The sequence below is a fragment of the Acartia tonsa genome, chromosome 8 (genome assembly GCF_053477335.1).
Source record: "Acartia tonsa isolate MP-2025a chromosome 8, ASM5347733v1, whole genome shotgun sequence".
NCBI classification, from domain to species: Eukaryota; Metazoa; Arthropoda; class Copepoda; order Calanoida; family Acartiidae; genus Acartia; species Acartia tonsa.
The window spans coordinates 42,882,966-42,897,260 of NC_137267.1; the positions used below are offsets into that span (position 1 = coordinate 42,882,966).

A 14,295-nucleotide genomic window follows, 5' to 3' on the forward strand; every position below is an offset into this window, starting at 1 on the left:
TCGTCTTCCTCCACTTTAACTAGGTAGCTTTTAGCTAATGAATTTGTGTCGGTGCATCCGGTAGTGCCATCAAGTAGTGAGATGAGTGTCTGTTTGTCTACAGGTGTATTCAGTGAGATTTGAAAAAAATGTAGTTTGATCTATTCGTTCATTTGTTCAGGCACAGTTCGTTCGAAGGTGCTTTGACTTTAGTGTCAGAACCTAAATTGGGACATAGTGCATTTCATAACCCTAGGTTAGGTAACTTCATTTCACTTTTAAATAAAATCTAAAATGCAGCAGTTTTTGAGAAAATTAGATTTGAAAATTTCTAGTTCAATTTTCATCCTCTATGAGTTACTGCATAATCAGGACAAGAAAAGCAAAGATTATTTATTCAAAATTTTAAACAACTTTGCTTTTATGAAGTCTTTTATAAAACCTCTCTATATATGATTTATTTAAGGCTGAATTTTCGTGACCTTAGCAAAGCAACTGATAAAAATGGCCCCGTATCAACTAACTTCAATAGTGGTTTTATGAAAAACATTATAAAAGCAAACTTGTTTAAAATTTTAAATTAATAATCTTTGCTTTTCTTGTCATGATTATGCGGTAACTCCTAGGGGATGAAAATTGAACTTAAAATTTTCAAATCTAATTTTCTCAAAAACGGCTGCGTTTTAGATTTTATAGAAAAGTGAAATGAAGTTACCTAACCTAGGGTAATGAAATGCACTATGTCCCAATTTAGGTTCTGACACAAAAGTCAAAGCACATTCAAACGAACTGTGTCAGGACGAATTATGAAGAAAAATATTGAATCATAGAGTTGCTACGCCACTAGCTACTTCAACAAAAACCTTGTGTTGATAATGATGACAAAACAAGTCATTTAGAAAGATAGATAGATAGAAAGACATTTTAGATAGATAGATCAAAATTTCAGTATTTAAAACATAAGAATTAAAAACACTTATTTGCTATTGTCATATGTTGAAGTTTTTGAGTTGTTATTGACGAAGTAAATTAGTAATCTATAATACAATGTAGCTTGATGTCTGTCCGTCCGTCCGTCTGAAGCTTAATATCTCGGTAACTACTGAACCGATTGGATTCTACTCATCAGGGAATATATCTACTGGTTTTGTGGTTTTTTAAAGCTATTTACTTGGGTGCTGGGATACCCCCCCCCCCCCTCCTCAAAAAAACCCAAAAAAACTCTCCCATTTTTTTCGGCAAGTTAATTAAAACATTGGTGCTGCAGCACCACCATCACAGTTTTTATATTTAAAATAAACTGCAATAAAAATTTTCTAAATCGCGGGACAATGTAATTTGTTGTCCTAGGAATCAATATTTCAAAAATCAGATCAATCGGATAATTCTATCACATAAAAATTAGTTGTTAAAAAAGTTAAAAATCAACATGATTAAAATGGACTTACGGACATTCTGGTAACAATTATAGAGTTCCTACGCTTTCTAAATCGTACCTAACTACTACAGGAATCATCATGCAAAGTTTGAAATCGATAGGACAATTCTAACATGCCTAAATTAACTAAAAGAGCTAACCGTAACAGACGGACGTACGGACGGACCGACCCTAAATATAGAAAAGCTTCGCTCTAAAAAAGAATGTAATTTAATTTTGACGAGGAAAAATAGGGTTTAAAAGTGCATTTACAATTAAAAAAAGATTATATCTTTAAAAATGCTGTAACATATTTGGATATATTTAAGCAATAATTTGTTAAACTCAAGAATATTAGGGTAATGGATGTTAAATAAACGTGGATATTATGACAGGAAAAAAAATTGTTTTCAGTTTGGCTTGCTAATATAGAACTAATTCATTGGACAGTTCTTTTAATTTTAAGGATATAGGTAAAGGGAATGGAAGAGGGGAGTCGTTATTTTTGCCCTCTGTGTGTTTCACTATATACCTCTAAAACAGCTATATATCATACAACCATTATTTATTTGAAAGGGAGGGAGGAGACATTAAACTGTAAATTTCACTGAACTTATCTAACGTTTTATCTTTTTTGTTGGCTAAAAAATTTAAAACTTTAGAATGGTTCCAAATTAATAGTGTCCAAGCTTTTTGACCAATAATTTTTATTAGCAGAAGGCTTTCTTTTTTCATGGGAATACTTATAAATTTTTAGTACCGTTAGATTCCTGAATTATATGTCAAATGGCAAAAATAATTCTCCAATATCATAAAAATATTCGGGTATAGTCCCTTTCGTTACAACGCCTCTTAAGGGGCGTTTCGTCGTATTTTCACAATGGCTTTTGAAAGGTTATTTTCGGTTAGGTTAGGTGATTTCCCTGCAGGGCTAGAGCCCCCCACAGGGGCTAGAATTAGGAGAAAAGCTACTCTGCAAAAACGAAGAAACGACTCGATAGAGGCGTTGCCACGAAAGAGACATTCCTAAATTTTCTGTTTTGTTACCATAAAATAAATTTTATTGGCCAAATTAACATTTGCTTTTGACATCAATATGTCTGTCTGTCAGTCTGTCAGTCTGTTGGGATATTTTCTTTTTTCCCTTTTTTGTCATCCTTGTTATACTCTGCTCAGGGATGGATAGGACATTTGACTGTATGGGGTGACCCATAGTGTAGTGGTTAGCGCACTACGCTGTGGTTGGGAGAAACTGAGTTCAAGTCCCCACATAGACTTTGCACTTGGTTGACAAATGCTGTCGCAATTTGTCAGATTATGATCACGCAACCTTCCCTAAGATGCCCTAGGGTTGTAAGGGGGGAGATTTGTAGGAAGTTAGGATTCTACAAATCAAGCAGCTCTAACCATGCTTTCCCTCATCCATGCTCCTCGTATGAGAGTGCCATTAATTAGGGTGGCTTAATATGGAACACCTGCCAAAACTCTAGGCCAGGGTGATGTAATAATTGAGTAGCTTCCATGAGAATTGCGGGTCAGCTTGTAATGTAGCATAGAATACAATCAGCTGTGCGCGAAGCTTACCAATCTAAGATTAGCCAAAGGATTCTCACTTCCAGACTCCGTGTGCATCTGAGTTCTAACTTCAGAGAATCATTTGACTGTTTTAATTACACTAGTACCCAAAGTTTTATAATCACGTTTTCTTATTCAAAGGCCTAAAAACTTTGGGTACTTTTTAACATTTTGATTGCTTGGTTCATTTACATGCATAGTTTCAACAAACAATTTTGATCTACAAAAGGGGTAATTTTGATTAACATCATTTGGGATGTACATCAATTTAGATGCTGTGAGTATTGGTGCAAAAAATATGACGTAACAAAAAAAATTAGCCAATGAGAGTCCACTATAAATTATACCATTGGTCAATAACGGCCTCTCATTGGCTAATTTTTTTTGTTACGTCATATTTTTTGCACCAATACTCACAGCATCATCAATTTAATTTATCGTTCATTGTCATATCCCTTATGATCCCTGGCTTCTGCTGAAAGTAATTTTCCTAATTAATCTTTTTACAACATAAGGCTTATAAATGAAATCGATAAAATCAATGTTTTATCTTTTTCAATAGCAATTATTTTAAATTAAAATTTAACTCTAAAAATAAGAAAACCGTAATTAAATTGATTTTAAACATGAACGTAATTCAAACTAATTAATTTCAAAATAGATTAAATTAAGATAAAGCTGAAATATGTGATAAGATACTGAAATGGTTCTGAGCCATACCGAAAAATCATGTATCGTATAATACTACTGAAAATTTTCCACGAAAAATGAAATGAGTATCTTAATATTAATATCAGCTTGTTATGATTGGCCTTCGGCCTCCCGGGGCTAACAAAATTGGAGTTTATCTCATAATATTTCATTTTACTAACTGCGGAAAGCTGTCTATAATAACTATCATTTTTGGTGGAGTTTTAAAAGGATACCACCAACCACAAAAAATTGTAAAAGAGGGAGTAACTCATATTTAGGTGTCTTAATGGTAAAATTAATTTTGGAGAAAAAAAGTTGTGTGAAAATTGTTATATTTGGGAACCCTGAAAAAAGAATAACGACAAGCAATGGTTTTATTAATTCATTGATAATACACCAGATTATTTGTACTCTAATAAAATGAAACTTGTAGCGGGTTAAATATTGATCCCACATCCCCCCTTTGTCCCATCCCCTCCCATTCTACTGGATTAACGTATTGACTAACAAATGATAGTGAAAATAGCAACCTAAATTAATGACAATAATTCCTCAGTCATAATATCCACGTATATTCTACATCCATTCGACTGAAGTGCACTTCAACTTTACAAACTGTGAATTATCATTCTGTTTTTACAACATCAACAACTTTGTTGTTTAAGTCTTAGGTTCCCTAGATATCTTGTCTGAAAAATGTTGAATAGTTTTTTATAAACTCAAATGCAACATTGCAATTCTTTACATGGTTCTCCTGTACAGTGAAGCTTTTTATACGTCTAGGAAAGGTTTATAACTATTGTTGGGGGAGAAATATCCCTTCCCAAAGTGAAAAATCTTTGAAGATGCTTTAAATTTAGAAGAAATTTATTATTGAAGTTCGTGGATAAATTTGTTCTTGTTGGATGTTTAAAACTTTTTCTTTCCTTAAAATGCCAAGGTTAAATGATGTAAAAATGATAAAGGAAGGATGACAACTATAAGTTGGAAAATGACAAACATTTATTTTCAATTATCATAAAACTTTTCGTCTAAAAGATAAATTTAATCTCTTTTTTTCCAACGATGCTATGTTGCAAAAAAATTTATATCTCATAAAAGGCTAAACCGATCGTTAAGGGTGGGTTTTAAGCTACATATTGGGTATGGAAGGGGGTAGTAGGCGACACCCCTAAAAAATCAACCATTCGAAGAAAAGTTTTTTTTCTCAAAAAAAAATTAAACTGGATCGATTGGTAAGTTAGGTTTTAGGCTATCAAATAAAAAATAATGAATGTGAGGGGGGGGGGGGGTTGAGGAGACACTGTGCTGTTTATTACACTAGTCCCCAAAGTTTTATAATAACGTTTATTTATTTAGGAACTTTTATTGAATTTTGATTTGTTGGTTCATTACGTTGTGTGAGTGTCAAAATGTTTCAACCACTAATTGTAATCTACAGAAGGGATGAATTAATTTAACATCATTTGGGTTGTACATCAATTTATAGACCATTGTCTAATACCCTTTATATCCCTGATGGGAGGGGGGGGGGGGGTCTTTATCAAGGAAGTAAAGTTTTATATTTACAAAACCTGTAAAAATTCAATAATTATTGATTATCAAAGCATGTATGGAGTTAAAAATTGATATCTAATCCTTAATTGACACAAATTTTAAATTTTAATTGCAATATTATCTATATATCTATTGCAATAATGATTGGTGCAAGGACTTTTTTTGTAGCGTAGCTTATATAAATTAACATAATGTGAGTCTGTGTGTACTATTTATAGTTTATAACTATTTTAGGGTATGATACCAACACTTTCCGAAGAGATATCGCGCCTAGAAAAAAAGACCACCTCAAAAAAAAATTAGAAGCCACTAGGGGCGTTTTTGGAACCAATTATTCTATAAATTTGATTATCATATTTAAATTTTATCATTTCGTAGTTATGATTAAATTAATTATCTCCTTTGCCGTGATAACTTGGACCCAATGACGTCAAAGGGTTAATGAGTGTCGCTGCACCCTCCCCCCACACCACTACTATTATTACATTTTAACGGTGAGATAAATTTTCTGCGGGCTGTTTGTTACAAAATTGTAACCCCATAAAATTGAAGTATTCACAATCTTGAAATTTTCACTCTGCCCCCCCTCATTACCTCAATAAGAATAAGAAGCTTTGACGTCCATTTTAGGAATAGATTTTGTTCTTGTTATCTACATTATATTGGAAACTTTGATTTTAAACCGCAATAAACTAAAATTTTTAACTTTAATTAGGTGTAACTAATACACCACTTTTTTCAATTAAACTAATTTTTTTTACATTTGTCACTAGATTTCAAACTTGTTGCTTCGCCTTTAGCTTGGGGGGGGGGGGGGGGGTTATGCAAAATAGCCTTGAAACCACCCAAAGACACAAATAAAGTTTCACAATAATTTTAATTAAAGAAAATTAAAGATAGTCAACCCCATCAAAAGAGATCCTATTTAAATAAGCTTAGGACAAATTTTAAAGGAGAGGAACAGTAGAGTTTGTGAAATACATTAGAGAGGGACATTGGATTGTAAATCATACTGATATTCAAACCTATATAAACATTTTCATTCATTTTGGTTACTTTCATTAAATATTGATTGGTTCATTCAAAATTGGTTCAAACTTTTCCACAGATAATATTAATCTACAGAAGAGGTAATTATGTTTATTATCATTAAAAATTTTCTTCTATTTAGTAGAGTTTCATACTCATAGTCAAGACTTACAATCTCTAAACAGTTTCAATTAAAGATTTTATGGCGTATTCCCCCTGTTAAGCAATAAGGAGGGGAAATTCAGTGATCATGAAGCACTTTAATAATAAGAAAGCAACAATTTTGTTTCTGCTGAATAACAATTTACTGTTTTTATTTCTACAAATATTGTGCTATTTGTCTTAGAGCCAAGAATATTGGAAAAAACTTACCTTTAAAAAACTAAAACTATTTAATATTGCACACACTGACAGATAACTTTCTAGAATTAATGGATAATTTTAAAAAATAATTCATTTTATTAACAAATTTTTATATCCTATTCTGTGGACAATATAAAAGATTCTATGTAAATAAGTCTTTCCTAAATTTAAAGTGTTTTTTTGGTCAGGCAAGTTATCGTTTACCCCCGAAACGAATGGCTTCTCTTTTTTTTATGGAAGCTTTCTGTAGGTCTTGGGATGGCTTAGGGTAGGTTATTTGAAACTAGAGGCTGATCCTCTAGGATTAAAGGATTAAATCTAAAAATCAAATAGCAAAATACCATCCTGGGACCTACGTGAAGCATTCCTAAAATCAGTAATTAATCATTTCAGTAGTTATTGAAATTTTATGCTCCAGTTAAGAAACCTTACTACTTTATATTATAGAATTTAAGACTTGAGTCTGTTTTAGGCTATTTATATAATTATATGAAAATCTTTGGCTTCTCATATAACATCAAAAGCATCCAAAAGACCCATCATTAGTTTTAAAAATCATCCATTCCTTTTGTGCACTTGTAGTGTACACAAATCTGTACACCTGTACATTAAATCTGTACACACATACACCTCTCACACTCACGCACAAGTGTACAAGTTCACTGTCCTGTGTCAACTAAGTATTTAAAAATAAAAAAAAGTAATAATAGTTTTAAGCCCAATTATTCCATGACGCGAAAATGCGTACTTTTCCCCCTTTTTTCAATACCCTTTACTCCCCCCCCCCCCCGTGTAATCAATGCGTATCTCCATTTTTCTGTATAAGTATAAATCTTTCTATCTATAATTATTTCATGCGTCAACGCGTCTGAGAGTGTGCGTGTGTGTGTCTCTGCGTCAAAATAACCCCATCACTTGAAATTCCAACGGAGGTACGCATTTGTTGCGTCAAGAGGGCTTGCGCTAGAAATGCGTCGGACTCAGTTGTTCAATATGTTGTCTAAGATAACCCCTTCCTTAATTTACTTCCCCTTTTCTAGCTGAAAGAATTCTTTTTTTTCCATGGGAAAATTTTTGTACAACTTTATAAAAGCGAAGAAGTTATATAAATAATTAGAGGATGTTAGTTATAACATTAATTCATATATCAAAAACAGAGTTTTGCTTTACGGATATTGTCATCCTTGTTATTATACTATTAAACACCAAATAAATCTTCAGATCTTGAGTAGTTTATCGAACTTAGTTTTGTTTTGTTACATATAAAAGAATGGCTACTCTTTAATTACAGCAAAAATGTTAGAACATTTGTAAATCATTGGTTATTTTGATATTTCAAGGTGTTTTATAGGTGTGCCAATGACACAAAAATTACCTTTTTTGATATTGAAATTAGTGGTTGAAACGTTTAAACACTCAACTTAAAAAAATAATCAAAATTCATTTAAAGTCCCCAAAGTTGTTTAGCAAAAAAATAAGATAACGTTTTTATAAAACTTTGGTGACTAGTGTAATAAATAGCCCATTGTCCCCTATCTCTCTGTGTTGCCATCCTTTTTTTACAATCAAATTTTTATGTATAAAAACTATACCCTTTTTGTAGTTTTAACAATGATGACAACATCCATAAAAGCAAAGGTATGAAACTAGAGGACTAATGAACATTAACACTCGTACAGTGTCAGTACTGAATAAGTTGAATATGAATGTATAAGTCAAACTAAATTTTAAATAAAGTTGTTGCAAAACTACTTAGATACATACAGGAACCCGGACATACTTACATTTTTAGGACTTTCGATTATGACATTGTACTCTGTTTTCCTAGGAATCACTATTCCAAAATCGAGATGAATTGGATAATAATATCATAAAAAAATTGTTTTAAAAATAAATATTTTAAAGCTATCTAAGAGCTATATGTTACGAACAGACAGACAGATTGACAGACCGAAATTATATAAAAGATTCGCTTTCAACAATTGGTGACCTTAAAAATACTTGGGCTAGCCCAGGAGTTATAAATTAAGCCTTGTTGCCAAAGTCTTACACATTCATTTTTTAAAATGGTTCCTATTGCTGAGATGTGAGGTGCGCGACATTAGTCTTTATAAAAGGGTAATGCCTTGACCCAAAACAGGAAATTCATAATCATGCAAAGTTAGAACCTTAGGCATTTGTCGTACAAACAAAGGGTTGGTTGTCAGTGGGATGTTCGGCCGAGGTTATCATATATATTACGTTATATCCATTTGAGGCTTAGGAAACCCTAACTCCCAGCTAGCCTAAATGTTTTACAGAATTTGGCTTAATATTATTTAATAAACTTTCTCCTATTCATTCGAATCCGGTGGATAGGAACCGGTTCTCATCCATACAAAAAAACAATGTCTAGCATCGTATTTTATGCAGCTTTCTACAAATATAAAAATGTGCAATCATAAGATTAAAACCAGTTTTTAACCGGTGCCTTCGGCACCTCGGGGCTCAAAAACTAGTTTTAATCTCATAATTGTACATTCTATATCCGCGGAAAGCTGTTTATAATACGATGCAAGAAATAACTATTAACATATTGTACAAGGTCTATAATAAGAATTGTTATCATATTCGAATATTCGAGGGGCCGAATGCGCTAAAAAAATTGATTTCATGATTTTTATTTTAGTATTCGTGAATTTTTTTGAATACTATGCTAAACTTGATTTTTCAGTATGGCTAATAACCGTTTCTAATCCAGCTGTTATTAATCGGTTTCGAAGCCATACTGAAAAATCTTTTTAAATCTATTGCTGCAAATATTTTATCGTACACTTTTGTGTATTTTGTCAGATTAATGTTTTTATTAATTATTTTCTGTCAGTAATTAGCTCGGATGCTATTAATACACTTTTTTCTATTATGCTTTGTTAAAAATTCTTTATATTAATTTAGGTTTCAAATATTTTTAATAATTTATTTTCTCGTATTCATTCGAATCCGGTGGATAGGAACCGGTTCTCATCCATACGAAAAAACCATGTCTAGCATCGTATTATATACAACTTTCTACGAATATAAAAATGTACAATCAAAAGATTAAAACCAGTTTTTTTAGCCGGTGCCTCCGGCACCTCGGGGCTAAAAAAACTAGTTTTAATCTTTTAATTGTACATTCTATATCCGCGGAAAGCCGTTTATAATACGATGCGAGAAATAACTATTAAGTAATTTTCAGTATGCCTTTAAATTTTTTATCTAATTTGTATTTTGAAAGTGAGAGGTGAAAAATTTAGATTCGTTTCACTTTACTCAAATATATAGTACATGTTTAAAAAATACGATATGCCAATACAGGGATGTCCAAGCTTTTTATTTAAAAAAAGTTAAATAAGGGGTTTCAATAATTTGAGTGGTGCAATTTAATGAATTATAAAAATATTTGAGGGGGTAAAATGATGGTAAATAGTTCACCCTTTGACGTCAATGGCACCTTGCATGCCAGCTTTACACCACCCTTGGTTGTTTGAGGGGGGTGTAGACCCTATCAAGTTTATAAGTTGTATAGGGGGCTGTATCCTACGCCTTTATTTTGCCATTGGGGTGAATGTTTTAAGAGAAAATGATTAACTTAATTTTTATTTTTTAGAAGCAAATCTACTCTATACTTAATTTTGTCAGTCCGTCAGTCAGTCAATCAGTCCGGAACGCAATGGGGGAAATGCTATTTTCTCTGCTGCTATTAAAGATAGACAGCTGAGATTTTTAGTGAAGATTCCTCTGACCGCATCTAATCTTTACATTATTTGTCATCTTTCTTTCGACCATGCTTTAAAAGATGTAAACGTTATTCTTTAAATGTTTCGTAATTTGTTTTTACAATTATGAGAACTGAACATCTGCTCTATAACTCGCTTTGTCTGTTTGTCCATTCTATGATTTTTTTGTGTTTTGCTACTTATGGGTGTTGTCACCCTCGTTTATTTTTGAACAGCCCCTTACACTTGATTTTGATGGATATTTTATCAGAAATGTATAGGGATAAGACAATGGCTGTTGAATTAATGTACATCTCCAATGATAATCAAGTTACCCCTTAGGTAGACTATAATCAGTGATAAAACATTTGGACACTCAACTCAATGACAAATCAAAATTCAATAAAAGTCTCTGAAATTGTTAAGTCAACGACTAAGAAAACGTTATTATAAAACTTTGGGGACTAGTGTAATAAACAGCCCAATGTCCCCTCCCTCCCTTATATTGTGTATATATTGTTTGGGAAAATTGAGCAAATAATTACACAATGGATATAAAATAAACGTGGATATATTGACAAGGGAAAAATTGCTAAGGTTGCTAACATGGACAAAAATGGTAGTGATTCATCAATGAATACAAAATCATAGTTTTCGTGTTTCAAAAAGCTATGGATTACTTCCTTCATGTCTACAGTAGTTTGTATTTTACAAAGACTTGAAGAAATCAATAAAGATTCAAGTTGTAAAGAAGGTACACGTTGGATTAAGTCATTAAATGTAACCACATCAACATTATTAAATTTTTCAAAATCCTTTAAAGCTATATAATCCATGAGTGATAGTCTTTCTTTCACTGTTACAAGTCCTCTATCAGAAATCAGTCCAGAAAGGTTGATATAAGCTATTTTGCATTCAGGATACTTTGTTGCTAACATCATTGTACGTTCCTTCAATACAAAGGTTTTACCTGTTCCATATTCTCCTTCTATGATGAGAAATGAAGCTGGGCTTTTAATTGCATTAATTTGTTCCGGAGATAGCATGTAGCAAAGATGTCTATATTCACTTGTGTCACCATCCACAACTTTCTTAATGATATTTCTGTCAGCTGGAGTTTCACCATCAATGCCAGAACTTTGATCTGTCAAGGCTTGTTCCATGGTTTGGCTGAACTCAAATGGATTATGAATCAGAGTTGTAAGCATGTTAGCATTTCTTGTCACAGTAAAACCTATTATTCCAACTAGAAGGTTCTGATATTCTTCATCAGTAAAAGTTTTTATTGGTGAAACAAATTGTTTAATGATATGATTTATCCATGGTTGTAAATCAACAACATCTTCCTGAGTTAATATAAACTGTATGCAGTATGCACAGGGTTCATTTTGATTACTGACTGCAAAATTTGGAGCAAAGGCAGCTTTTACAAAATTCCACTCTTCAGACAAATGTGAACTAAAAATTCTTCTAAATAAAGAAAAGTGCTTTTCTGTTTGTTTAGCTGCTTTTTTAATGACAGACAACTTTGGGCCACTTTTAACTTCAATGTTTATTACAAGTTTATGTTCAGCTAGCACAACCAAGGAATCCCACTCCATTGAAATTTCTTGTAAGTTAAATTTAAACCACTGATATATGTAAAAATTCTCTAGGTTTTCTTCAGGGATTATTTTAAGCCTTTTTTCATCCTCATTCTGTAGCACCTGAAATATGTGATCATTTTGAAACTTATAAAAAAGTAAAAGGATCTCTGTGTGTCTATTTGTACTAAAATATTAAAGAATTAATAAAGTTCTCCTATACAGTATAGCTTTTCATAGGTTCTGGGAAGGTTTATAGCTAATTTAGGGGAAGATACTATCACCTTCCCAAGATAAATCGCCTTAGAATAAAAAAATATATTTTCAAAATCTTCAGCAGTGATTATTGACTTTTCTCTCACCACCACACCCCACCCCCCAACAAAAATACCAATTCAAGGGCCCCTATAGGAGTGTAACTACTAGATAAGTATAAAGTATTACTTCAAAGTGCAGTTATGATTATAATAGACATTAATACCTTCTTAAACAGCCAAGATTTACCATCATCTTCTTTGAGATTGAATTTTGAAGTCTTGTGCTTTGCCACTCATAAAGCCAGGTCTTCTTTCTTTATAGTTGGTATTTCAAGTATTTCCATTAGCTCTTTCTCTTCGCAGTTAATATTAGCAAATTCATCTTTTCCTCTGATACTCCTACTTTTCTCTATTTTAGGTTGCAAGCAATTATCTGATTGGAAGCCTTCCAATACCAAAGCAGTTGCCTTTTTGTTTCTTATAGCAATTACTAATTGTTGGTGCAATCTGTCCTCATAGTACTTATCATAGAACTTGTCATTTAGTTCTGATTTTCCTGATATTATCCTTGGTGTTTCATTTTTTGACATAGATATTTGGTTGGGAATGGCAATAAGTCGTTCATCTTTGTCAAAATAAAACTTCCCAATTTGTTTTCTGATTTCATTAATTTTATCTTGGATAGTACATTTTTCTTGTACATTGCAAGAACCCAAGAAATGAATCGCCTGATTGACTAATTTGTATTTTGCCTCAAATTCTTTGGATTCCTGGACATCTTGTGGTCTTAACTGAACTATTCCCAATTTAACTCTACAAGTACATCTGGTTGGAAAGTCGTCTTTCTCCATATCTGAAAGTAAAATGAATATTTCAATCCTTATATAAGAATAATAGGATGTCTGTCTGTGTGTGTGTGTGTAATGAATTATCTTGCTAACTGCTAAACCGAATTATTTTTTCTATACAATGCAACTTCTAATATGTCCTGGGAATATTTATAACTATGTTTTGATATATATATTTGCAATAATGTACTTTTTAAATTACTAAAGAAAAGACAATGCATAACAAAAATAAAGGCATATTCTATGGGGCCTAAATTCAACTTTAAAATACACTTTTAAGAATGCTATCACTATTCTAACTTTAATAAAATAAGTACCTCATACTTTAAGCGTTGCTTTCTACTAATATAAGTTGTCTTTCAGTAGATGAATGTGCTATAAATGTTGGTTTATCAATCCTAAAGAAAGTATACAGTTTATTTTTGTATTAATAAATGTTAAATTAAATCAAAGCTCTGTATTAAATCTCAATGTTACAGTTAATATAAAATCTTATTTAAACCTAATTTTAAGAATATGTTAAAATTACTTAAATATTTACCTTTTTAAATTATATTAATCTGTTTGAAATGTTGTGGTAGATTCAGCTGCAAAACTAAATGTTATCTCTAAAAGTCAAACATATCCCTTATCTTTCCGTATGTAGTTATGAGTTATTAGTTTTTTAGAAATAGACAAGATTTTTGTTTAATAATTTTATTTTTATGAATAACCTTTTCAGCTTAATCATAACATTTAAATGATTTATATTCATTTATTCTCTTTTATATGAAATGAGAAGTTAAATTGTTGTAATAAAGAAACAGGATGTCTGTCTGTTTGTTTGTTCCCAAAGATCTCGCTAACCGCTGAACCGATATGCTTCTCCTTTACAGTGTAGCTTCTTATAGGTCCTGAGAAGTTACCACCACCTTCCCAAGAAAAAAGAATACCCCCTCCCCCCCAAAAAAAATTCAACTCCTCACCCCCCCCTTAAGTTTTCCTAGAGGCCAGGGGCGTAATTGCTATTATTATTATAAATTGAATAAATAGTGTACACTGCAGTATGTGTATTCCTTACATCTAATATAACATACAAGGATGATAACTACCGTATATAGTTTTCTAATATATAATACAAGACAACTTGAATTTTTTAATTAGACCAACCATTTTTAAATTCTTTCAACAAAGTAACTTCACTTTTAAAATCTACCAAATATTCTACCAATAAATAAAGAAAAAACTTATTAACACAAAAATATGCTATATAGTTAA

General features: G+C 31.8%; 1 protein-coding gene and 1 long non-coding RNA gene across 3 annotated transcripts in view; both read right to left on the bottom strand.

Moving 5' to 3' along the window:
* The window catches only part of LOC145327013 (uncharacterized), a 74,617-nt gene extending 67,943 nt beyond the window's left edge, over positions 1 to 6,674 (bottom strand). The window contains exon 1 of the mRNA XM_080170489.1: positions 6,623 to 6,674. The gene's annotated coding sequence lies outside the window, so the exon portion shown is untranslated. The remainder of the gene's footprint in view (positions 1 to 6,622) is intronic.
* A 4,287-nt stretch (positions 6,675 to 10,961) lies between these two features.
* On the bottom strand, positions 10,962 to 13,628 carry LOC145325599 (uncharacterized). 2 transcript variants are annotated; one of them, XR_013881526.1, is made up of 4 exons: positions 13,580 to 13,628; positions 13,356 to 13,436; positions 12,415 to 13,043; positions 10,962 to 12,056 (listed from the first exon to the last, which is right to left on the bottom strand). It is a non-coding gene; the product is annotated as an uncharacterized LOC145325599 (long non-coding RNA). The 2 variants fall into 2 exon arrangements; XR_013881527.1 differs by having other exon boundaries at positions 13,363 to 13,436; positions 13,580 to 13,626.
* Between the last annotated feature and the right edge of the window lie 667 nt (positions 13,629 to 14,295).